Source organism: Falco rusticolus, chromosome Z (assembly GCF_015220075.1).
Source record: "Falco rusticolus isolate bFalRus1 chromosome Z, bFalRus1.pri, whole genome shotgun sequence".
Taxonomy (NCBI): domain Eukaryota; kingdom Metazoa; phylum Chordata; class Aves; order Falconiformes; family Falconidae; genus Falco; species Falco rusticolus.
The window spans coordinates 66,037,989-66,063,742 of NC_051210.1; the positions used below are offsets into that span (position 1 = coordinate 66,037,989).

The 25,754-nt window shown below is 40.6% G+C and overlaps 1 protein-coding gene across 3 annotated transcripts in view; it reads left to right on the forward strand.

Moving 5' to 3' along the window:
- The window catches only part of ARL15 (ADP ribosylation factor like GTPase 15), a 224,634-nt gene that overhangs the window by 152,374 nt on the left and 46,506 nt on the right, over positions 1–25,754 (forward strand). The window lies entirely within an intron of this gene.

A 25,754-nucleotide genomic window follows, 5' to 3' on the forward strand; every position in this document is an offset into this window, starting at 1 on the left:
ATCTGGTCCAACCCTCTGCTAAAGCAGGCTCACCTAGAGCAGGTTGCACAGAGTCACATCCAGGTGGATTTTGAATGTCTCCAGAGAAGGAGACTCCACAGCCTCTCTGGGCAGCCTGTTGCAGTGCTTGGTCACCCTAGAGGTAAAGAATTTTTTTTTCCTGTTCAGATGGAACGGCCTGTGCTGCAGTTTGTGCCCTGTCGCTGGGCACCACTGAAAAGAGGCTGGCCCCATCCTCCTGACACCTGCTCTTAGGGTATTTGAATGCATTGATAAGGTCCTCTCTCAGTCTTCCCCAGGCTAAACTGCCCCAGCTTTCTCAGCCTTTCCTCAGTAAGGAGATGCTCCAGTCCCCTCATCATCTTTGCAGTCCTCCGCTGGACCCTCTCCAGTAGTTCCCTGTCTTTCTTGACCTGGGGACCCCAGCACAGGACACAACTCCAGACGTGTCCTCACCAGGACAGAGTAGAGTGGGAGGATCACCTCCCTCAACCTGCTGACCACATTCCTCCTAATGCACTCCAAGATCCCACTGTCCGCCTTGGCCACCAGGGCACACTGCTCGCTCATGGGCAGCTTGATGTCCACCAGGACTCCAAGGTCCTTCTCCGCAGAGCTGCCTTCCAGTTGACACTGCTGTTGGAGTTGGAGAGTGGAGCAGCTGTCTTTACTGTAAACAAAATCACTGAAATTCTGCATCCTTTGATGCGCCCTTCTCTCTTTTTGGAGAGAGATATTTATTCTAGGGTGCCTCCATGATCTGTTTTATGGTGCAGCCACACTGCGCTGTCACACAAGAAGGGTGGGAGCTTCTTCCAGTCACTCTGTTGCAGAAACTGGCAAGTGGGATACTTCCCTGGAAGCGAAGACTTGAGCTAGTTCAGCTTCCATGTCGCTAGCTGTTTTCTATCCCATTATACTACCCAGCTCTTTGCCAGTCAATACTACATTAACGTCTACTACCATTTTCCCCTCTGATTATTTTCCTTGTGTTTGCAAAGCACAGCTAAACATTATTTTTTTCATCTCTATAGGTCTGTTTTCTGTGTTAAGTCATTGGGCCAAAGCAGCTTCTCTTCAAGAGGGATCAAAATCTGTTTGTCAGTGATAGCATGAGGTTTATGACCTGCTCCTTGGGGCATAATTAAACATGGAATTCATACCCTTTTTGCAGAATAACTTTGATGCATCTGGTTTAAGAGTTTTAGTGCAGCGAGGAGATAAGTAGAAGTTCTTTGCACAGTAGATTAGTTTCAGATGAGGTATAGGATCCCCTCAAATTCATGTTTACATAAAAAGTACACCAGTGGGACAGTCACCCAAGAAAAGTGTGTAGACAACATTGAATATGTTAAAATAAATGGAAGGCCTGCAGCTCAATAAAATGAGAAAGAAAAAATCCCAAAATCTTGTCACAGCCCCAGAAGGAAATGTAGAGTAATTGCCCAGAAAAGAAGGACCAGTGCTGAATTGTTTTACAAAATCCCTATTCTTTCCCTGCTTTCTTTGCCAGAGCACCTCTGATCCAGTTATATTCCATGTTCCCCTTCAGTATGTTCATGTTTTTACAGATATAGCACATTTTATGACACCCACTAAAGTTATCTGCTGTGAAATTCAATTGTTTAAATACTTTGTCCTTTTGTTACCCTTTTCTATTGGATTGCCAGCACATATTGCTTTCTCATCAGATACTGATAGTCCCTTTAGTAGACTTTGCTGTTCTGTAAAATGGTGATGAACACACAATATGGCTTATAAGTAGTGAAGTACAAAGTAGTTGTTTCAGCACTTTGCTCTTAAATAGAAAAATACAGCCCATGTCTGTTAAATTAGGCTATCCCGTTGTTTAAGGCATGTTGCTGGTAGATACCTCTCTGAACATTCAGCCATATTATTGCTGCATACATTTTAGAATAATGTTTTTACTTATTTTAAAGGACAGTTAAGTTATGGAGGAGAGGTTTACTCATATATGTGTAAATTAAGGCAATATTTGTGAATGCCTTCTGAAGTCTTAATAAGAACTGTGTTTATTTGCATTAAAAGGTGGGAGACCTGGTCTGAATAGCGGACTGCTGGGAACTAGCAGACTGGCATAAATGAAGGGTAGTACATCATCATGCAGATTAATTTTTACATAAATGAGTTCACATTAAATAATGTTTGATTGTATGTTTTCTCAAAGTAAACTGGTTGAGAATTAGAAATCTGGTATTTAAGTGGTCTGTTGCAAAATCTTTGAAGTAGTTCAAGAAATGTCTCACTTTGTGCACAGGCGGAAACGCAGTAGTTCCTGACCAGTCTGTGTGTGGAAGCTGAAATGATACGAAGTATGTTTAATGATTAAAAATATGCTAGTGATGTCCTTTGGTCTGCCATCTCAGTGGAGGCAGGGGATGGAGGTCCATGCAGCAGTGAAGACACAAGGCTTATCAATGTGTTAGAAACCACAGAAGCACCTGAGGGTGGTCATATAGGAATTGAAGCTTGTCCCCCCAAAAAGGTAGCAGGATCAATAGTGCAGCTGGAATGCATCTAGACCAATACACACAGCATGGGCAGCAAGCAGGAGGAGCTGGAAGCCATTGTGCAGGCTGAAAACTGTGACATAGTTGTCATCACAGAAGCATGCTTCACACAGCTGCAGTGCTGCAATGGATGGCTACAAACTTTCCAGAAGGTATAGGCAAAAGAGGAGAGGCAGTGGGGTAGCCTTGTACCTTAGGGAGGGTTTTCATTGTCTAGACCTTGATGATGGTAATGAGATGGTTGAGTGTTTATGGGTGAGAATCAGGGGAAGGTCAACAAGGCAGATACCATGGTGGGGGTCTGTTACAGACCACCCAACCAGGATGAAGAAACAGAGAAAATATTCTATAAGCACCTGAGAAGTCTCACAATCGCTAGGCCTTGCTTTCATGGGGGACTTAATTTACCAGATATCTGCTGGGAATACAGCACAGCAGAGAGGAAACAGCCTAGGAGGTTCCTGGGGTGTGTGGAGGATGACTGCCTGACACAGCTGGTGAGGGAGCCAGCTGGGGAAGGTGCCCACTGGACCTGGTGTTTGTGAACAGGGAAGAACTTGTGGGTGATGTGATGGTTGGAGGTTTTCTTGGGCACAGCGATCATGAAACGATAGTTTTTGGAGAAGTAAGGAACAGGATTAGTTTTTGGAGAAGTAAGGAACAGGATTAGGAGAACTGCTACCTTGGATTTCTGGAGGGCAGCCTTTGTCCTGTTTAGGAAACTGTTTGACGGAGTCCCTTCAGAGGCAGTCCTGAAGGGCAAAGGAGCCCAGGAGGGCTGGGCATTCTTCAAGAAGGAGGTCTTAAAGGCACAGGAGGAAGCTGGTCTCGTGTGCCAAAAGATGAGCCAGCAGGGAAGAAGACTGGCTTGGCTAACCTGGGAGCTTCAATGGGAAAAAAAGGAGGGTTTATGACCTGTGGAAGAAGGGGCGGTCAACTCAGGAGAACTACAAGGATGTTGCAATGTTATGCCAGGAACAAATCGGAAGGGACAAAGCCCAACTAGAACTTAATCAGCTACTGCCATAAAATACAATAAAAATGTTTCTATAAATCCATTAGTTACAAAGGGAGGGCTAAGGAGAGTCTTGATCCTTTATTGGATGTGGCAGGGAAGCATAGTGAAAAAGGATGAGGAAAAGGCTGAGGTACTTAATATCTTCTTTGCCTCAGTCTTTAATACTTAGACCAGTTGTTCTCTGGCTACCGAGCACCCTGAGCTGAAAGACAGGGATGGGGAGCAGAATGAAGCCCCCGTAATCCAAGGAGAAATGATCAGCGATATGCTGTGCCACTTCAACACACAGGTCTGTGAGGCTGGATGGGATCCACCCAGGGTTACTGAGGGAGCTGGCAGAAGAGCTCACCAAGCCACTTCCCATCATTTATCAGCAGCCCTGGCAAACTGAGGAGATCCCAGTGGACTGGAGATCAGCCAGTGTGACGCCCACCTACAAGAAGGGCAGGAAGGAGGATCTGGGGAACTACAGGCCTGTCAGCCTGACCTCGGTGCTGGGGAAGGTCATGGAGCAGATCATCCTGAGTGCCATCACGTGGCATGTGCAGGACAGCCAGGGGATCAGGCCCAGCCAGCATGGGTTTGTGAAAGGCAGGTCCTGCTGGACCAACCTGATCCCCTTCTATGGAAAGGTGACCTGCCTAGTGGATGAGGGAATGTCTGTGGATGGTGTCTGCCTGGACCTTCGTAAAGCCTTTGACGGCATCTCCTACAGCATTCTCCTGGAGAAACTGGCTGCTCATAGCCTGGATTAGGTGTACTTTTCCCTGGGTAACAAACTGGCTGCATGGCCAAGCCTAAATAATTGTGGTGAATGGAGTTACATCCAGCTGGCGGCTGGTCACAAGTGGCGTTCTCCAGGGCTCAGTGCTGGGGCCAGCCCTGTTTAATGTCTTTATTGACAAGATTTAATGTCTTTATGGACAAGAGGATCAAGTGCCCCCTCAGTAAGTTTGCAGATGACACCAAGCTGGGAGAATGTTGATCTGCTGTAGGGCAGGAGGCTCTGCAGAGGGGTCTGGGCAGGCTGGAGCGATGGGCCCAGGCCAGTTGTGTGAGGTTCAACCAGGCTCAGTGCCGGGTCCTGCCCGTGGGTCACACCAGCCCCCGCAGCGCTGCGGGCTGGGGGCAGGGGGCTGGGAAGTGCCTGGGGGGAAAGGGCCTGGGGGGGCTGGTCGGCAGCCGGCTGGGCATGAGCCCCCCGTGTGCCCAGGTGGCCAAGGAGGCCAGCAGCACCCTGGCTGGTGCCGGGAACAGCGTGGCCAGCAGGGCCAGGGCAGTGCTGTCCCCCTGCACTGGGCACTGGCGAGGCCGCCCCTCGACTCCTGTGTTCAGGTTGGGCCCCTCACTGTCAGGGGGATGCGGAGGGGCTGCAGCGTGTCCAGAGACGGGCAGGGGGCTGGTGAAGGGTCTGGAGCACAGGTCTTAGGAGGAGTGGCTGAGGGAACTGGGGTTGTTAAGTCTGGAGAAAATGAGACTCAGAGGGGATCTTACCACTCTGTACAGCTACCTGACAGGAGGTTGTGTTGAGGTGGGTGTCAGTCTCTTGTGCCAGGTAACAAGGGAAAGGACAAGTTCTACCAGGGGAGGTTTAGGTTCGATATTAGGAAAAATGCCTTCACTGAAAAGCTTGTCAAGCATTGGAACAGGCTGCCCAGGGAAGTGGTGGAATCGACATCCCTGGATGTATTTAAAGAATGCATGGATATGGTGCTTGGCAACATGGTTAATGTTGGACTTGGCAGTCCTGGGTTAACAGTTGGACTTGATGATCCTAAAGATCTTTTCCAATCTAAACGATTCTATGATTCTATGATTTTTAAATGTAGTTGGAAGTATGTACAGTTTAAGTCACTGTAGGTGGTCTTAGTAAAGCCATTTCAGATGCAGAAATCGGTAGTGTTTTCATTCCCTTGTGTTATATGTACATTATCATGGTTCAAGTTAAACTGTTTCCAAAATAATTGGAACATGAGGAAGCTGGTTACTAGCAAAGTTAATTCAACCCATCTCCTGCTGTAAGTCTTTCACATTCTAGAGAGGATACATTTTGGGAAAAAAAAAAAAAAAAAAAAAAAAAGGTAGAAAACAGAAGTAAAGTAGGAGTGTGTTGTTCTATCATGTAGTTAAGTAACTGACATCTTTTTATGATAACACATTTGGGTGGTCTGTTCTTGAAACACTTTGATTTGTTAGGAAACATTACCATTTCCGCAAGTAATCTCTAAGTCCTAAATATTTTGAAAAAAATTTGCAGTACGGTATTTCATCAGTGCATTACTCACCAGTTAAACTCTCTGAACTGCTGTCACTTGGCATTGGAGAGGGCTTCCAGGTTTTTTCTATCAGCAAAAACTTCTGTAAATTATAATATTGCTTGGCAGAGCGTAAAGAATAAATACTAGAAAACCAGATGATTTAAGAGAAAATAAATGGAAAGACTTGAATGTCATTTTGCTTTTCCTTGGAAAAAGAAGTCTCTGTAGTTTACAAAACATAGAAAGTTGGAAATTGCCTTCAGCCGCAATGTTTGTTTAGGTGTGGTGACCCTTTTGTATCCTTGTAGTTTCCTCTCAATCAGCACAATTCTGATTGTCCCCACTGGACACTGTGGAGATTTAGAGGCTTGCTTGCTGCAATGAACCTCAATGATTTTGAGATTAGGCATGCTGCCACTGAGTCTAGCATCATTTTAACTGCCAGTGGTAATAAGCTGCTGAGTTTTTCAGATTAAAAGAAAACCAGCTTGAATACATTTAAATATTATGCTAATGTACATAAACACTAGTAGATTGAATAACATTCCTGTAACCAAAGCAATCTACCCAAAACCAATTTTTGTAGACTCAGCTGACTGTCACGTTACTCATTCTGTGCACAAATGTTTAAACTTTAGATACCAGAAGGAAATAGCTAATGCACTTGATACTTCCTACAGCTTGTAGTTGGTGAAGGGTCAACAATAAAATCTTTCTGTGACGCAGTTGGTGAAAACAGTCTACAATGATTTTTCCCAAGCTTGATTTGTGACACTATTGCTTTACTTTTTTAAATTTATAAACATCTGTAGAATGAATTTTTGCAGAAGAAAGATACTTATGGAAACCCAACTGGGTTTTTAAAAAAAATTAAATATATATATATATAAAAAAAAAAAAGAGGAAAAAGAAGAGATAATCAAATTGTACTTATTCGCTTAAAAATTTTAAAGGTCAGCGTTCTTCTCAGTTTATTTTCCATGTGGTTCCACTGCTATTAAGTTACAGGTTTCGTTATAAAATGAAAATTATTATTAGGGTTGAAGTAATCTGATGCTTGAGTTACTAGGAAATTTAGGACATTGTTAGATTTCCTTCTTTCAGACATTCAGGAGTCATAATGCTATCATCCTCTCATTCCAAACAAGAGCAAAGCTGGGATGTGAAACTGGAGTCCTTTGTCTCCCTCTCTTCTACTGTGCATGCTGCTGTAGCAGCATGGCATGAGTAGTTAAATGCTGTGGCTGTGCCCTTAAAAGGGGTTTTGATCACTCACACATGAGGCCTGAGCTCATACAGCAAGTATGACCTGACAAGAGTGCTGAGAAAGCTGTGGAGTGATCATGCATTTTGTTCACAGGTGGGGACTCTGCTCAAGAGAAGAGTTTCTCTAGGGAAAGAGCAAAATCCTCTCTTGTCATGGCTCAGAGGTATGCTTATGCCTCCTGCTAATGCTCAAGTTTCTGCTGACTGTCTAGACAGTTTCCATTTGGTAACTCTGCTTTTGTTTCTTGTGATGCTCTGTGTCTGCAAAGACCATGCTCACCTCTGACAAGAACATTCTCTGTGGCTTGATTAGGTCAAAGTGATCAAAAACTGTAGAGGCAGGTTTTCCCTATAAGGTTTGTTTTGAGTCCTTAGTCATATGCCTTCAGCAAGTTGTTCATCATCCTTGAAGTTGGGAATCAAGGTTTTGATTTAAACAGGAGGATCAGACTGCACAGCTCCTACCATTCGCAGTAATTTTGCCTGTTCTGAGGGGAAAAGATGCCAGTGCTGGGAACTCTTTAACTACATTGTTTCTCAAGCCAATAGAACTTCAGTGTCCATTGTGTATACGTTAACTATTGTAGAGCTTAATGTATGGTAACTAAAAAAAAAAACCAACACTACAAAACCCCACAAAAATACAGCCCTTCCCCCCAAAAAAACAAAACAAAAAAACCCCAAAAAACAAACAGACAAAAAAACCCCCACAACATATGCAGTGTGAATGATCCTTGGCAGGTATCTCTGGAATCTGATAATAAAGTAAATACCAGAACGTCAAGAAAATCTACCTTTGTATTGGAGATAGGAAAAAATATAGAAACATTGAAGCCTTGTGAAACAAAATCTTAACTTTAGCCACTGTAGACTTGTAACTTTACTTGTCTAAAATCCTGGACTCGTAGGACTTATGATGGAGATGCTGATTATAGCTTCTTTTAGGAATGATACTATTAATTTTCCTGTAAAAGTTAGATTTTTGACAATAGCAGTTACATCTTCATAAATTTGTTTCGTGGTACCAGAAGAAGAAAGTGGGTTTGCTGTAGTAAAAATGGGCCATCTTTCTTTTTACTTTCTTCAACTTGCTAATACAATTGCAAGAACGAAAATGAAAATGGAGCCAAGGTAGGTTTCGTGTGAAGCAGCCACAAGCTGTTTCAGAAGTAACCCTGCAAAGCACTGATTACTGGCCCTGAGCTGCAATGACATATCTAGCAGTGTGGGTGCTACTCTTTATTTTCTGAGCAAAGTAAAATGCACTGGTGCAATCTGCTGATGTAAGACAGCTTAAACTAACCTTTCTTTGAGTGAAATGCACCGGAGCTTATACGATTAACTACTTTTATCTTGTTCAAGTGAGTCTGTGGGGGGGGGGAGTGACAGTAGAAACATCTGCAGCACAGTAACTTTATATACTGCTACAGCTGTTAAGCAAGGAGATACCCGATTCCCCTTGGATCCATTTATATCTAAGATTTGAAAAAGGAACACACTTGTACCTACAACAAGTGCTGTGTAAGAGCTGGGATATGCCACATTCAAGCCTTATAACTTTGCATCCTTCAAATGTTTTGTTTATCTTGCTGTGATATCTTGGATCTAGATAAAATGAAATCACTTGAATCATTTGTAGTAAATTTTTTTTTTAATTTCGAAAAAGATTGTTACTACTCTTTTCAGTATGTTTGAATTCCTTCATATGTTTTAATCATAATTTGTGTAATGAATGAACCTGAAACGCTCCAAATACTTTTTTTTTTTTTTTTTCTTGCTGTGCACTAGGATTTGCTTTGAATATATAACTAAGATGCTTTTTGAAACTTAATCAGTCTCCTCTTTAGGTCACTTACATTAGTACTGCATAGAAGTATTTATATTTGGATCAGATGATTTTAATGTTGCCATAGAAATGACTATATGTGAGTTGATGTAGACCAACACTGTGTCACGTGTCTTTGAACTGTATGGGTAGTATTGCTTCCTAAGCAGGCAGTGGCAAGGTTTTGTGACATGCCGAGCTGAAGCAATGGCTTCTTTGGTTACCTGAACGTGTAAAATAAGGCATAGCAGAGACTTGCAACACTGCTACATGAAGTTCAATCTCTCATTTGCACTTGGCACTTTTTGGGTTCTGTCAGGGTCGCTTTGATTGCTTGAGCCAGGACAGCAGCCCTCCTGCTGAGCTCTGCTCAGCTTGTGGATGTGTGAGTATGGTGAGGGTGTCTGTTAGATGGGGGGGTCTTGTAGAGACGCTGTTGTGGGCGTTCACCGGTGACTAGAAATATATTGCAGCTGCAATGTCATGCTCTCCCTCCCTCTTACAACTTTTCAAAGTCAGATAGTGAACAGGAAGGAGGAAAACGGGCCTCTCGTGCCCTTAGACCAGAATGGCTTCACATCTGTGAGCGCACTGGCACACTGCTCTGAAGTTGGTTTGAGTCGATCAACATGCAGCGCCTGGGTTAATCTGCCAGGAGGCAAAGATAGAACAGGCAAGTAGTAATGGGCTTCCTCAACACAGAAAAATGAAATGTGGTTTCACACAAAACTTTTTTGCTTACTTAGGTTTTAGCTGATGGTGGTAAGCACTGTTCTGTGACCTGCTCCTCTTTGTTTCACAGACAGACCGTGCTTAAGGCTTTGTCAGGTAGTTCAGTGGACGTTTGATTTTGTTGTTCAAAAAATAGCGAAAAAATTAGTTTTCTTTGGGGGAGATACATTCTGATCATTGTAAAATTCCAACTGCAGACTAGCACCTGGATACTGTTAAACACCATATATGAAACAGCACTGCACTGTCTCTCCTAAGGATCGTATGTATACCAAGGCATGCAGCAAAGGATTAAACAGACATGCAAGTAAATCTCTCCCATAAAAGAGATATTGTGTTATATTGTATATGACCTGTAGCCAAGACACTTTTATGAACTGCTTATCCACTGCCATCCCAACCCTACTCCCCTGTCTGGTACCAGCTCTCATTATAAATCATCAGTATTTCTCTCTTTCTCTTAATATCTTCCTGCTGTAGTTGCATTCTGTTTTTTCATAATCCTTAAACTAATATTAAGAAAATTATTTTTTAAATACTTTTTTTTTTCCTGAGTTTTGCCTTTAGGTTATTCTTCATCCAAGTGATTACTCTGATTTTAAGGATAGTCAGGGTGAGAGAACTGCTGCAGGAACCATCTGTCTGGACTTACTAAATGACCGAGGGGGTGTCTGTCTGGATGATCTGCATTTAAATTGTATCATCTTATCCTCATTATCTTTTTGTGTAATTGTCTGGGGATTTTTCTGAAAGATTCCTTTAGCATAAATCACAATGTATGATTTCTGGAACCTCATTTTTGTCTGTGTGGCTTAAACCAGAAATATATTCAATTTGGTCCTTAAAGTCCTCCTGGGTCATTCTTTTTTGTGCCTTTATGAATTAAATTGCTTTCTCCCTCTCCTGTTGGGTTTTTTTTTTTTTTCATCCCTGGATTATTTGTCTACTGGGGGTGTGTGTTCCCCAGGTTTTCAGAGCGTATTTGTGTTAACATATTAATGTGGTTTTTCTCATATAATCTAATGATGGTGGCATTTTTAATCAGTTTTGAAGGACCATTCTGAAACACCCTGTGAAATTTGAAAAATACTCCAAAAGGAGCTGTCTGACTAGGTCTGAGGTACCCATTAACAAACATCCATAAATTCATAATTGCAGACCGGCTTCCTTGTTTACCATTTTTCTTTCATAATGACAATGAGACATGACAGCTACTCCCAGGGGATTACTGCACTTCTCAGCTGGTTGATGTCACTCTGCCTTTAGACCTGTGTCTTCCAGAGCAACCAAGGGACCCACTGATCTCCCGCAAATGTGCTACCTGTCACGTCTTACTGTCTTAAAAGAGACCCATCTGATTACTGAAATGGAGAAATACTTGTGCATAAGGGTTTAAACTCATCTTAAAATGACTGCCTCTACTTCTACAACAGATCCAAATTTGAGATACAGTTTAAATTATGAATATAGAGAAAACATTTTGGTTTTAAAGATTTCGTTTGTGAATCTGCATTCCTTTATTTTGGTGTTGGAAAAAACCCAACAAACTGTAACTTTCATAGAGATTGAGGTCTTCCATCCTAACAGAAATCTTCTCATTACATGTTTGTTACTTGATTTCTACTAAATATTTAAATTCTGCTGCTCGACCGGTAGTATTTCAAGGTGAAGTGGAAAAAAAACCATTTCCAGACTTCTCAAATTTAACTGGTTTGCTGTAGGATTTGGTCAGAATTTCATATCATGGTAAATACGATGTCTTTTTTTTGCCTTTATATTAACATGCTTTTGTACATTTATTATGATTATTAAGTAAATGCTGTTTTTGTTTTATAAATTCTTTGGACTGATCTGGACATCCCCAGATAATTCTCAGTTGGCTGCTGCGTTCTGAATTCTGGACTGAATTTTAAACTGGTGTTTGGATCTGCTCAACTGTGCCGCTTAAACTCTTGTCATTTTTGGACTAAAACAGCAAGCAGAATTTTTCCCCAAAGGTTTGGATGTTTTCATCGTTCAGCCTTAAAACTGTTAAGCTTGCAAACAATGTGAACTTGATTACTCTTCTGCAGAGCTGTGTCCTCCAACAAAATTAATGACAAAAAAGCTTTTGAATTTTTCTGGGAACGAAATTGGGCTCTTACAACCTTGTTCAGTGTACTCGTCTTTCCAAAATTGTCTCAGAATTGGTACTGCCAGTGTATTCACAATGATGCTTCAGGCTTGGGGCCACATGGCCAGTTAGATCAGCAGTACAGCTCCGCCAGTGAAAAGAGCAGGTTTACCTACTACCCACGAGGACCACAGCTGTGCCAGGAGCCCCCTGCGTGGTGGTGTGGACCCCCTCAGCAGGCTGGGTTATGAGGTGCAGCTGAAGGCTTCCCATGCTACAAGGGAATCAAAATGTCTTGTGTACAAAGCCGGCTTCAGCTTGATCAGTGACTCGATGTGCTCTCATTACTTGCCCAACTCAGAAGAAGCGTGTATCCTGCCCTGGCAGACTGAGATGTGACAAGTTTCTTGCTCTGAGTATTGTGAAATTATGAATCCTTGCATATTAATCACTCCTAACACATCTGACCTTGGTGCTGCTTGCCTTCTAAGCATCACAGTCTCACTTGTTCTTTGTGGCACCCACCAGGCTGGACACAGTTTTTTGGGCAGTGGTTTAATTTGCTTCTCAGTCACGTTGGTGCGTAAGGCTGTGGTGCCATGCTCTGGGGGGACATGTGTGACCCCCAGGGCCCAGTGTTTGGGGATCCTACTGGGGCATGGTGCCCCATGCCAAGACCTTTGCCCCTTGCGTCCTTCCCCACCTCATGACTGGTTGGGTACACCAGGCACATTCCTTCTCACAGGGGCTTGTCTGTCACTGGCTCCTGGCAATCAAAGGGTGTTGGCAAATTCCACATGATCCTCCCCCAAGTGCCTGGTATTTTGTTTTCCCCCTCCAAATATTAAATGCTGGGTCACTGAAATAGAAATAAAAAAACCCCAAACCTTATCACTAGGACAAGAAGCAGCAACTTGGACTAATTTCTGATTAGTTACCTTTATTACTAATTCAGTAATTAGTAAATAATTAGTAGGATGATGCACACTACTCATCTTGGTTTGACACCTCACAAATTTCAGCCACCATTTCTAAGGGAAGACAGCAACCTTTGTCTGGAAAAGTGACATTGTGAGCCATTCCAGCCTCATCTTTAATTACATGAAGCTGGCTTCTAAGACAAGAAGATGTAATTACAGAAAGACACAAAATATCTCCATAATTACCAGTTTCATAAAGTACTTGAAAATGGTGAGAGGGAGCATATTGCAAACCTCTAAAAATAAATAGTTTGTAAAGTCATAGTCATTGTAGAACAGATTTACTTGTGAAGACAGTATTACAGAAGTTATGGGTAGTCTGTCACTTACAATGTGTAGTACATATGTGACTTGAAAAAAGAAGCCAGTAAGAGCTGTATTAATGACAAATTTTATTTCTGTTCTCTCATTTTAATGGATGTAAAATTGTGAAAATTAGGAAAGAATTTATAATCTTTTTCAAAAATCCTGAAAACTTTTTTTTTAAAAGAAACTCTAGTTTTTGAAAGCGTGAGCTTACTTGTGTTTTATGAAAAAAAATCAGAAGAATCCCCTTCATCAGTAGGTAATCTCTCATTTTGATCACCCCACCAGTTCTTGTTTTACTTTTTCTTTCTTTTTTTTTTTTTTTTTTTTTTTCTTTAGATTCTATTGCTGGCTATACTGGAAAACTACTAAAATCCTGTCATTTTCCAGATAATGTTCTTAACTTCTTGGCATATGTTCCTTCTTTGAAACCCCTCAGGATAATCCACAGCTCCACAAAAACATGAGTCAAATACATTACAAATTTCCCTCAGAGAATCAACATCTTTTCCAGCTGTTTGGATAGTCTGTCTAAAACCTGACCAGACCTCTCATCTCCCAGTGTTGTTTGGGGCTTTTATTTTTTGACTTTGATTTGTTCAATGTTATAATTCTAAACTGGGCCAATAATTTCAGTCTTTTTGGTTTTCCTTATAATACTTACACTGGACAATAAAATGATCTATTATCCAAAGAAGATTGCATTGTTTTCAACTATTTCTATTCACTAGTGCAAAATTTCTTACCCGTGTCAACAAACTCCCTTTTAAAATCCTCCCTAGGCAATTTATATTATTTATGGATGAAAATATTTCTCAACCATATTCCTAAATAGGCTTCTACTTGTTTTGATTGGTTTCAGATAGGTGTACAGCAATTATGGGGGCCATATAAAGCTCTTGGTAGATGTTCTATTTTAAATACAGTTCTGGCAACTGAGCAAGTTGCTTCTTTTTTTTTTTAAAAAAAAAAAAAAAGCATTTGTGATCATTCCAGTTAATTCCTTTTGTATTTGGTCTGGCAAGGTAGTATAAATCTCGTTGTAACAGCTTTGAAGATTGGCAAGTTACCTAGTAAGCAGCCTAAGGTGGGAATTGGGTCTCAAAAGTTTTCCATCTCAATTAGCAAAAATAAGCTTATCCCCCAGCCTATCTACCCAGGAGCATTTATTTTCTTCTAACCTTTAATAAACCTTCATTGACTATGGAGAAAGAGAATTATGTTAAGAGAACCAGAGCTGGACCAGTTAATTTCGGTGAACAATACAATCTCCTGCCTCTATTTTTCATTTGTTGCCTGCAAGGGGAAGAAAGCAAAGGAGGTTATAACCGTAGTAACACTATGTCCCAAATCTCACAGTACATTAGATCATACTTTTGAAGTCCTCTACTAAATATGATAGCCAGTGATAGGGAAAGTGTTTGTCACTTGAGTTGCCCAGGTCTTTCTCAACAGAGGCGCTAATTGTGTTTTTGTGCTTGATGATGGTTGTTAGCTGCTGGTTTCTCCTGAAAATGTGAACTAGCACAGTAACAGCTCTTTGAAGTGATTAGCCCTGAACTGCTCCGGTGTCCAGCGACCAGGGGGCTGGCTCGTAGCTGTAGGACATGGTGCTGCTTTGCTAGCAGTCCTGCTGAGGATCCCAGTCCCATGCCTTGCCCAATTGAAGATCCTGAGCCATCCTGCTGGTACTGGGTCGCTGCATGCACGTACCACTGGGCTTCAGCCTTTCCCTTCCCTCTTCCTCCTCCTCCTTCCTATTTCTGGCTGCTGGCCCTCTTCTCCTGCAGCTGAGAAGGGGTCACTTGTCCCACACCCACATCTCCCTCTGCTCACCTTGTGTGCCTGCCTGCCCCAAACTTCCCTACCGCTGCCCCAGTTGCCACCAGTGGCATAACCCATGTGGTTGCTCACCACCCCCGTTCCATCTGTAGACTTAAAAAATAAAAAAAAAAAAATATTTAAAAGTGTAGCACTGATGTTGAAGCTAGCCCGGATCATTCTAACTGAACTAAACAAGCAAGTAATTACTTGAGTAGTTATGCCAGCAGATTGTGGGAGAGGAAACCTCTGGCATGCCTGGGGAAGGAGCTGACATGTCGCGCTGACAGCAGAGTTAAAGAATCAGTCATCTTCATGCACAGCTCAGCCGCAGGCAGCGCTGGCAGCACAGCCACCACCCCACATGTGGCACTGAGCTGCCTTCTGCAGCCCCCAGCCCCACAAGGTGCTTGCCGGTAGGGGAGGGGATGCTCTGTAGCTGCGCACTGTTGCATTCAGCTGCAGTTCACCACACTTGGAAGCTCGGCAGCTTCCAGGTTTTGACCATTGTCTTTGAGAGATGTTTAAAGAGTTGGCACCTGTGCACTTGTCTCCAAAACAAACCTCCAAAAAACAGAAAAAAACACATTCTACATTAAAAAATCTGTCAAAATGTGATGAATCCTTTCCCTTGCCTCCCTTCTTTACAAGTAAATGCATGTGCTTGCTTTTGCATTGTCTATAGGCGACAGCAAAACTTGGGAGTGAGTTTAAGAACTACCCAAGTGACTCTCTGTAGTGCCTATGTTCTCCAAGATGTCCTATATATCATATTTTAAATATGCTACACATTGAACTTCGTGTGTGTGTGTAGTTTGAGTCTTTTAAAAGAAAAGCTGTTTTGGGGAGAGCTTTTTGCATTGCTAGGGCGTCTGAGATGAACACAGTCAGCAGGCCTGAACATGGTGAACATTAATACTTCTGCTAAAATGTTGTGTTCCAATATCCTCATGACACTGCATGTATACAGAATTATGTGTGGATCTGATATAGTGGGTGTGTGTTTCTAAAATGTAATATATAATGGGTTTTGCATGCAGTGAAAATTTGAATCTCCTTGTCAGTCTAGACACCCTAAATTATGCCAGTGACTACTCTGTGAATTTAGGAGGTCTAATAAAGTTTTATTTAGTGCTATTCATATGGGGATTAAGGCTTAACTATTATTTATGGTATTCTTTAAAAAATAGCCTTACCTTGGTGGTGTTTCAAAGAGGTACAGAAGTCCTTAGGGCCCAACATCCTGCAGTGGGGAGACATTGTTTAAGCTGAAGAGGTCGTAATACTGACCTGTTCGTAAGAAAGTGAGCACTTGCTATTTGATCAGACTTTGATCTTGGAAAAGATTCTGTGTTAAATGCTTAATGGAATAGGTATTCTCTGACTTAGGGCTGTGGATGGCTATTTGATAAAGGCTATAGCGTTTGCAACTCTTTGATTGCGGAAACTTTCTTGTTTTGTGAATCTAGCTGATTTACTGGGACATACATTAATATTAGTCTTTCTCATTATAAAGATTGTATTTAGCTTCTGGCAGTATGCAGAAGTCATTATTGTCACATGTTTCTAATTTCTGAAAATTAATGTTTTTAAGATAAACATGGAAACAAAAAACTCTGGACACTTCATTAACAGGAGAGTAGTTGAAGTTCTGCCATAAACGCTTAAGAAAAACTGTATAATACTGTTTGGCTCCATATAATTTCCTAGGGAATTCAGATCCTTGAATAAGTAAGAGTAGTTTTATGATATTCTGTGACAGACAGAGCGTGCTTGTTATGTAAACATAGTTACTAAAGATACTGGGACAGATGTGTTTAATACTATAAATTGGTCTTACTTGAGCATAAAAGTGAGTGAAGTCCTTTTGAATACTTTGTAATACACCTAATTCTTATGCCAGAAGTGCAGAATTTAATTGAATCTTTGACCTTTGAAGATTTTTTGTCTTGAGTATATGTTTCTGAGCTGTGTCTCAAGTTGCAAGCTGCTTGCTTTAGAAAATCAGCCCTTAAACTTTTCTTAACATACAATTGAATCTCATTTTCAGTGCAGAAGAATAATAATGGTAGGTGAGCATTGATCGAGATATAAAACACTTAAGTCTGTATGTTTCTTGTGACACCTTACAAGGAACCTGAATTCTCAAATTGTTCTGTTCAGTTCTATGGAGTGCATGTGTGAAGAACATTCCAAAAGAAATTGCGGCTGTAATGGTACTTGGCATGAGGAGCAGGAAAAAATGAAGCTATGACCACGTGGTCAAACCTCTACCAAAACTGTTGGTGTTACTCTAGCTCTTAATAAGGCGTGACTGCTTCCCCTCCTGTAGGAGGATGGTGATGCTGATGTCTAAGAATCAGTATAGGTCTTGTTCAGCCCTACCCCTGCAACTTCTTCAGTTTTTAACTACTGGGTAATTCTTCATCTTTGTTTCTGTATTTTGTTGGTACAGTAGGGACTTGAGCTTGCCTGTGCTTATGTAGGCATATGCTGTTGGCTAATGGCTATTATCTTTGCCAGTATTGTCTGACAGATTTTTAAGATGAAAAAGCAATAAATCTATGTTTCTAGTACAAATGTCTTTTGATTCTGGTGAGCCAGAAGGAAATATATTAAGCCTTAAATTAATCTGAGATTATTAAAATTATGGCAATTTATATTTTACTGATCTTATCATAATACTTTATATGTTGACTATTTTGTTGATGTGACTTTTTCAGAGATTAATCAGGCAACTAGTGAACCTTGCCTAACCATGTCACTCTGTGCTCTAAGAATGGTGTGTCTGCAGCTTCTGCAGTAATTGTTTTTTATAAATATAAAATAAATAAAAAATTATAAATAAATAAAATGTCTAAACATGCTACTGCCAGATGTCTTTTGTGTTGGGACATTGCATCTACTGCGTACTTCCACCTGGCGGAAAAGGACCTGAGGGCGTTGGTTGGTGGCCAGCTGAACATGATGCAGCAGTGTGCCTAGGTGGCCAAGAAGGCCAAAGACATTCTGGCTTGTGTCAGAAACCGTGTGGCCAGCAGGACTAGGGCAGTGATCATCCCCCTGCACTGGGCACTAGTGAGGCTGCACCTCAAATCTTGTGTTCAGTGTTGGGCCCCTCACTGCCAAGGGGACACTGAGGTGCTGGAGCGTGTCCAGAGACAGGTAGTGGGGCTGGTGAAGGGTCGGGAGCACAGGACTTATGAGGAGCAGCTGAGGGAACTGGGGGTGTTTGGCCTGGAGGAAAGGAGACTCATGGGGGACCTTATTGCTCTCTACAACTGCCTGGTAGGAGGTTTTGTCGAGATGGGTGTTGGTCTCTTGTGCCAGATAACAAGTGAAAGGACAAGAGCAAATGGCCTCAAGTTCTACCAGGGGAGGTTTAGATTGGATAGTAGGAAAATTTTCTTCAGCAAAAGGGTGGTCAAGCATTGGGACAGTCTGCCCAGGGAGGTGATGGAATCACCATCCCAGGAGGTGTTTAAAAAATGCATAGATGTGGCACTTAGGGACGTGGTCTAATGTTGGACTTAGCAGTCCTCAGTTAACAGTTGGGCTTGATGATCTCAAAGGTCTTTTCCAACTTAAATGATTCTACAATTCTATGATTCTACTATTTCTTCTTCCATCTTGACTGCCATGGTCAAGAAACTTGGGTTGCTTTGGTCTTGGATAATTTGAGGGACTTTTTCAACTTTTATTATGTTGAAACAGTTCTTTGTTTAAAAAAGAAAAAAACCACTTTTGTTGAAACTGAAATATGTCGTGGGAACCTGTCAATTTTAATGGTACAGGTATCGTATAGCTCAATATTTTGTTTTATTTTATATTGAAAATATTGTTCTAGTGTTCTCTGCAGTAAGGTAATACTGAAGATGAAACAAAAGTATTCAAAGAATAGTTGAAGTGTTAAATTTTGAAACCTAAAAACTAAAGCTAGCATCTTTTTCAAAGCAGTTGGGAGTGGTAATTTTTTAGCCAAGACTCTCACAATCTCAGTTTTTCAATTAACTGTTATAATATTTCTAAATATTGGAAATAACTAAAAAAAAAAGAAGAAATTCTAGGTTCTGAGAATATACTGCTGTAAGCTTTTTGATTTTCCTACAGTTATACATTAAACAATACCTGATCATTACAGAGTAAAGTATATTCAGTGATTGATAGGTACAATTTTGCTTACCCCTCTGAACCCAAATGTCCCAGTGTGACTGAAGATTTTATTACAGAAGGTATCATAATGAAGTTCTCTGGGTTTGTACAGAAATTGATTGGAATCAGTTGATCAACTGAGAGCATGGAAGAACAATGTATTGTCTAAATGTATTTCTTTTTTCCTTTGTGATCCTTTTTAAATTAGTACAAGGATGAGATTATTAATTTCAGATAAGTTAATTTAAGAGAGTTGGGTTCTGAGATCCCAAAACAGTTACAAATTTAAATACTTCCTCTATTCCTGGTATTTAATTCTTCAGGCCTTAGAAAATCACAGCAAGGTTTTTTACTTCAAATTTCCTAATCCCCCAAACAGATTTTAAGATTTTTGTCCCAGGAATGTGGTGAGAGCTGTCATTATTAAAATATGTGATATTTCCTTCTTCATTGCTGTCATGTCAGAAGTGAGGTTGTGCTTCAAAATAAATATGCTTTGAGGAATTGTTTCTGAACACGGTTTCCTAAGAAAACAAAGCTCATGAGATGGTGCTTTCTGCATGTGTGTGCCTGCCTATGTGCCCTAGTAGCGATAACTTCTGACTCTTGTCCAACTTCTGTATTTCTGAGAGCTCTCCTGAAAAACAAGTTCATGCCATAATATGCAAAGACTCAGTGCAGGACACAAATCTATGTTTTACAGGAAGACAAGTCTTACTTATTCAGCTGCTTGTGAAACCACTTGTTTCTTACGTAACATATGGGTTTAATTTGTTTCTTTTCCAAGTTGGGAAAGATTGTTCTTTTTAAACTGATTCTTGCATGACTTTGTCTTGGTCCAGGCTGGATTTTTGTGATGAGGAGCTGTGAGATGATGGATATAGTTCTCGTACAGGTGTGCAAGCCACGAGGTCTGGCCCTATTTTTATATAGACGTTGTATGGTTGCTATTCCTGGTTTTCCTGTATGATGTGGCTTGAAAGCGTTGACATTCGTCAGATGTTAGTGACCGTATCACCTATTCTTTGGTTATTCTGATTTTATAAAGGTATTTTAGATTTTCTGTGATTTATTTCTGGATGTGTTAGTTGACGTTGTGAGCCATGATTCCTCTATTGTCTCCAGCATGACTGGCAAGCTGCTGACGTTTCCATCCTTGCAAGCCCAGTTATCCAGCCATACCTGCCTCCAAGCTTCAGCTTCAGCTGAAAGGAGGAGAGATTCACTTCTCCTTTGAACTGTGTTTACTTTCCCCTTTTCAGTTAGCCTATCCCTCACATTGGTCCTGGAGAAGCTAAGGGAGCCCTGCTGGCCACTGGTTATCCTACATAATTGTTACTTACTTTCTAATCTTTTTTTTTTTTTTCCCCCCCTAATGGCTTTACACCATATGTCCTGGTTTTCCACCTCAACAAGGGTAATATTTCTCACCTGCACTTGCCTTCCTTGGGAGCTCTGCAGCAGCCCCTGGGGCTCTCAGCAGTGGCAGAGGGAGGCTGCAACACACTCTCCTGTGTTCCTCCTCCTAACCTGGATTTTGTTGCCTGTCTTTGCTGCAGCCGATGGACTTCATTTAAAATGGAAGCGCTCGTATCCTTATGTGGACGCTATTTTAATCCGCTACCTAAAATATAAAGAAGTGATCACTTGGAGTTAGATTTTTAGCCTTCCCAAAAATAGTCTGTCTTTGAGAAGCAAAGAATATTTTTTTAATTAAAACTATATAGCTTTATACTTTGCTACATTGTCAGTGAAAAACAGGAGTAGGAATTCAGACTGCATTTAGTACTGTCCTGAAACTTTTATTCACTGAATTATCGAATAGTACATGCTCAATCATTTATTTTTGTTCTTAAATAGAAATAGCATAGAGTGGTAAGTAATAGTATTTGTGAGGAGATGTTAGGGAACATTTTTTTCTTATTACTCCCATCTGCAGTACAGCAAAGGGCTCATCAGGTCCTGGTGTCGCCAGGCACACCGTCTTTGTTTCTGCTCCTTTCATTTGTAACCTCCTGACATGAGTATTTCCAAAACTTTTTGAGTTGTCAGTCACTTTCATAAGGAGATGGGTAAAGGCTTTCTAATAAAATTCTATTGTTTCACTCCAACTTTGAGGATGCGTTTCCAAGATACATGTTGTTTCCAAGTAGAAGGTAGGCTTTCTCTTTTAAACGTGTGCTGCTTGGCAGGCCAGCTCTGAATCCAGGCTGTACTTAGTGCCTTGACCTCAGGCTTGTTCTGTTTGGTTTGGTTTTGTCAATTTTCCACCACAGCTAAAATGCCCACATTTCGTCTAGTGGGAAGAGTGCCATGAGCTTCTGCATGGAAAAGTATGTACTTTGTTTATGCCGATGAATTTTATGGTTTATTTCCTCCTTTATCTAGTATGTCTTGATGATTCCTTTCTGGAGGTTCTTCACCTCCAACCCTCCCAAATACATGGTGCAGCTCTTTTTTTGTGTGACTCTTAAGAATCCAGTCTGTTTAGTGTACTTGCTATTTGGGTAAAAAATGTTTGAATAACAATGACTAGAGTTTTGTTTTTTTAAAGTATATTGCTTTGGACACCTGACCAATATGTTCTGACTGCCTAATATCTTCTGCTGAAACTGAGTGTTATTGTTTTTCAAGAATCAAGGTAAGATGTCCATTGAAGAAAGTGGGAAGTGTTGTTTATTCATTAATGAAATGGAAGTTGCTCATCCCTGAACTCAGAAATTAGTTCCACAGAACTAAATGTAAAATAAGTTCTTAATGCATCTACCTTTGCTTATTTAACTTAGAACATAAACTGTGCATTTTGAATGCATATAAATGACAAGTAATAAGTGGTCTGCATGGCATGAAATCATTTGAGATTTTCTTTCACTCCTTTTTTCATTCTGTCATTTAAATAGGTATATTTTTGTGTGACATAGTATTAAGCGTAGATTAACATAAGTATTTCACAGTATTGCAAACAAAAAATGTAAATTTGAGAAGAAATCTGTACTTTGAAAAAGTAAGCTGACCATTCCAATGTTGATTCCTTCCTTCCAATTCATTGTATTAAAACACAAAACCCAAAAGTTGTTTTTGATGTACATCTTCACATATTGAGAGCTCTACTAAAATTTAATGCTGACATTGTCAGGAGTGGAATGTGCATTAAGCCTTCCTCTCTGTTATGGCAAATGTGCTTCTTAATTCTTACACCTGAGATCTCTTTTTTTTTTGTCATAGCTGTGTCCTTTACAGATGTGTTAGTAAAATAGTCAAAACTTAATTACTGATTTGGATAAAGATTGGATATGGATATTGGGAGAAATACTTTAGAAGCTGTATGTGACATTGTATTTCGAAAGCACGGAAGTTGAGCGTGGCTTCAGTTATTCTTAGCGCTGGTGAGTAGTCAAATTGCTGGTCAAAGAAGCGTAATTATCAGGGGAGTAAGTCTTAAATTGGGATGGTGACATATTTTTTATCAAATTACAATAAACTAACATAAAGAAGGACTGCTTTGTGAAATACCTTGATGACTGAACTAAAGTAATTCTAGTGTTAGTCCGCTGTCTTTATTAGAAGAGGGTGGGTTTTTCTTTGAAGCTTTGCAAGTGATTTAAATTAAGTTATAGCTGTGATGACAAAGTGCTTTGTTTGAGTGCTTTTAGGTCAGATGGGTGTGTGCCCTTGTACAGTGGAAGGATGCAGAAAGCACTATGCTTAAGTAACTGAGATTCAAACAGTCAAATTGGCTTGAAAATTTCAAGGATCAGTCAAAAGCTGGGGCAAGGGTTATCTGCTGTCATAGTACAAAGCTGAACTTGGGGGTCTGATCTTTGTTCAGTGGTTAATGAACATCTCCGAATACCTCTTTGGGGACTGTGCCTGATAGGTTAGTTGTCCCTGCAGTTGGGTACAAGATCCATCATGCCAAAGTAGGGGCTTATGCAGCCACAGTCATCAAATACTGCCAAAGTTTGCCCAAAGGCACGTAAAACAGACCTGTAAAAGATCAACCCTGCATCAGAAAAGACAAGTGATGTCAAAGAATACATGGCATCTGAAAGGGTGTATAATATAGGAGAAATTCCTCCTATTTTTAAGCTCTGCTATGACTTCTTGAGTATTGAGGTGTTTAAATACAACCGTCCATAAAGCCTTACTACTGTAACAGATGAGCATTGACAGCTTTTTATGACTAACACTTCATTTGTTGGTACATTAGTTTTTCAACTTGCTAGGTCAGTGTCTGCAATCACTAAGGACTGTTTGAGGGAACTTCCTATTTTTTACAGAGTGGAAGGTGTGTAAACACTAAGGGCAGATCTGTGCCAGCTACTAGTTGTTTTACGTCCCCTGAGACCTTCGTATGAACTCCATGTGGCAGGAACTTCTGCTGAAGTAACGCATGAGGAAAACCTTGAGTCACTGCTTTGTGGATCCACCATTGAGTGACTGACAGGAGAAGACTAACAATGCCAAAAAGGGAAAGTAAACAACAATTCCACAGACTACCATTTTCTTTTGTCCAAGTGTCTTCAGTCAGGTTTAGACAAGCTTCACCATCACGTATTTCCCCTTAAATTCACTCTTTCAGTAAGGCAGGCAGAGGCAAGCAGAATTACTGAGTTGGAGCACTCTTAAGATGTCTTTGATGCAAGATACCTTCTACTTACCTAAAGAGTTTAATTTAAAAAAATTAATTCCTTTCACATAATGGAGAAATCAAGCAACGATTTAAATAAGTAGGACCCTCCTGCTCTCCCCACCCCCAGAAAACAAACAGTTCAGACAGGTGAAATTGGTGGTGATTGTCCAAGTCAGGTCCAGGCAGGTACTGTCGGTAGCTTTTTTGTTGTCTTTTGCTGTGAAAACTAGGGCAATTTGCATAAAGCAACAGAAGAATTTGCACTGATTCTTTCAGACAGCTGCTGCAGAAGATGTATTGGAGAAAAGTGTGGAAATCGGAGGCATTAGAGAAGAATTAGAGAAGATCACAAGCATCTGATCATGCTTCAGAGGCAGTGAAAATACTCAGGTGGCAGAGATGTGGCGCAAAGAGACCTGGAAGAGAAGAACAAGTTTCTTCTGAACAGTTCTCTTTACATGAGGGGAAAAAAACCCTCTCAGTGTGTTTCCACTTATTTTTGCAAACAAGCTTATTACTGTGCCTAGTAGACTAGACGTCGCACCCAAACACAAGATAGGACTTACACAAGTAACTGCTCTGTATCAAAGTGATGCTGATCATGCAGTTATCCTAAAGTGACTGTTAGAGCTGTAAAATCTTACAAGTTTTCCCAGAAACATTCCATTAACTTTTCTTTCTCACTCTTCCCTGTAACAAGAATGTGGTATTTTATCAGTCAAAAATAAATCCACTTAAACACGAAAAGCTTTCAGAAGGAACACCTTGATAGTTGTTATTTAATGTTTTATCGAATTCCATGGTTTGTCCCTGTGGGAGCTACAAAGTAGTGTAGATCATAAGTACAAGGATTTGCAGTTGGTGTGATCACCAGTGTTAGGTGGGGGTCTGCGCTGCTGGGGGACTGTATCTGTCATTAGGTTTATGTGAGGGTCTATTCTCACCCTATAGGTTTTTTGGTCACTATGTAACTTAAAGGTCAGATAACGCAACTGAAATATCCTAAGGGATTTCTGATTGCTACTTACGAGGACTTAGAGGTCTGGGCCTGAAAACAGGCAAGCTTTTGGGCCTAAGCTGGCTTCATTAGGAAACTGTAACGCTTCTCCAGATCAGGGTGCAGCTTTTGTTCCTTTAATAGTATACCCAAATCTGACATCCTGGTCTTACCGTTTTCCTTTATTATGCTCATGTCACCAACATTTTATTAAATAATTTGGCTAAAAAGAACTTTACTGTAATACATACATATATATATATATATATAATCATCAAACATATTGCATTACATAATTTTGTTACATATTGTGATATGTGAGGTTGAAATACTTTGCAAATATAACTTCTTCCACTAAAGAATAATATGGCTTGTGATACTCCATTAGTTTTGCAGTTCAACCATGTAAACCACAGCTGTATTAAATGGACAGAACACTTCCACTTAACACTTTCTATGCAAGTCAGGCGGTTGGTTTTGTAAGGTATTATGATATGTAAAGAGGTGTCTGCTCCACTGTTTTGACTTAATGCTTAATTTCTTTGCTTTTATGGGCTTAAACCAGACCCTTTGTATTGCTTTAATGTATTTTTTTGCATGTATTATAAACTCACCCACACATGCATCAGTTCAACATTCCAGCAAGGCAGCTGATTTTAAAAAAATGTTGTTAAACAAGTTGAAACTGGTTGGCATGTATCTGAAGAAAGAAATCAAATAAAACTGGCAACTAAAGAGAAAGGGAAGTTGATATTGGCACTTCATCACAGAGGTCTCTAGGTAAAACATATGCAAAAACCCTTAAAATGTAGTTCTACTTTGAAAAGTGACTATGTAAAAATGTCACCTTACTCAACAGATCTATTCCTTGTATGTACTTAGTGTTGCATCTGCTTGCCCTTGTAATAAAATACGTTTGGGTGGGTTTTCTTCTGATTGCTTTTCCTGTTAACTCTACAGTGTCAACACAAACCTGGCTTGCGTTTTGACATTTGTGCTACGGTCAGTCACTTGACACAGTTTGCAAAGGATCTTAGGTGCAAGTTCTCTGATGGATAGACAGCAAGGAAAGATCATACTTAAGCTGTCAAATTCCAGCCTGAGTTTGAATTACTGGTACTT